This window comes from Galeopterus variegatus, unplaced genomic scaffold, assembly GCF_000696425.1.
Source record: "Galeopterus variegatus unplaced genomic scaffold, G_variegatus-3.0.2 Scaffold499, whole genome shotgun sequence".
Lineage (NCBI taxonomy): Eukaryota > Metazoa > Chordata > Mammalia > Dermoptera > Cynocephalidae > Galeopterus > Galeopterus variegatus.
This window is the reverse complement of record NW_007726610.1, coordinates 335,385-336,154: the sequence shown is the minus strand read 5'-3', so window position 1 is coordinate 336,154 and position 770 is coordinate 335,385. Positions and strand designations below refer to the sequence as shown.

Below are 770 nucleotides of genomic sequence, written 5' to 3'. Positions count from 1 at the left end.
ATCCTCCCACTCCCCTCACCCCATCCTCCCACTCCCCTTACCCCATCCTCCCACTTATCCCCTTCTCCCTACTCCACCCAGTCCACTCCCTCCCTCCCTCCCTCCCCCATGAAAATTGATTTCCCATTGGGTTCTATTTCTCATTTCTGAATTCATTGAGGATTTTGCAGCCAGATTCCCCTCCCACAATGGCAGCAAACTTCCCTCCGTGAAAAATTCACGGTATTGCACCAAGGGCAGTTCCATCCCCCGGGTGTGCGAAATACTTGTCTCCGCTGATAGGGTCGGGAGTGTCTCCAGTCCCTTTGGAGATCTCGAGGGTCTATTCCCTGAGCCCCCACATCAGACCACAGGCTAACATCAGAGGCCCCCCAGTAGGGAGGCATCTGAGGTGTAGCCGGTGCCACGGCTGCTGGTGGGGATGTGACTGGGAAGGGGGAGAAAGGGCACTCATATGAGTATGTGAATGAGTCAGGGAGCTGGACAGGAAGGAACTCCTGCGAGGATGTGGATGGGAGGTTCAGGGTCTCAGAGAGATAAGTCATGGCTGTTTCCACGGACCTCAGATCTTCCCCCCGCTGCCCTCCAGAGGTGTAATTTTTCTGCTCCATGGCTCCCAAGAGCTGCAGGTCTCCACCCGGCTCCTGTGCAGCCTCCGTGGGGACAGCTTCCTCTGCATCCTGCTCCTTCTCTCCTCCTCCTCCTGCAGCGCCAGCGGCCGCTGCCGCCTCCTCTTCCTCCTCATCTGCTCCTTTGGGCCCAGCCCCTCT

The 770-nt window shown here is 57.8% G+C and overlaps 1 protein-coding gene and 1 pseudogene across 1 annotated transcript in view; one reads left to right on the top strand and one right to left on the bottom strand.

Moving 5' to 3' along the window:
* The window catches only part of LOC103587882 (X-linked interleukin-1 receptor accessory protein-like 2), a 268,322-nt gene that overhangs the window by 18,262 nt on the left and 249,290 nt on the right, over window positions 1-770 (top strand). The window lies entirely within an intron of this gene.
* Window positions 361-770, bottom strand: part of LOC103587881 — a 972-nt pseudogene continuing 562 nt past the window's right edge.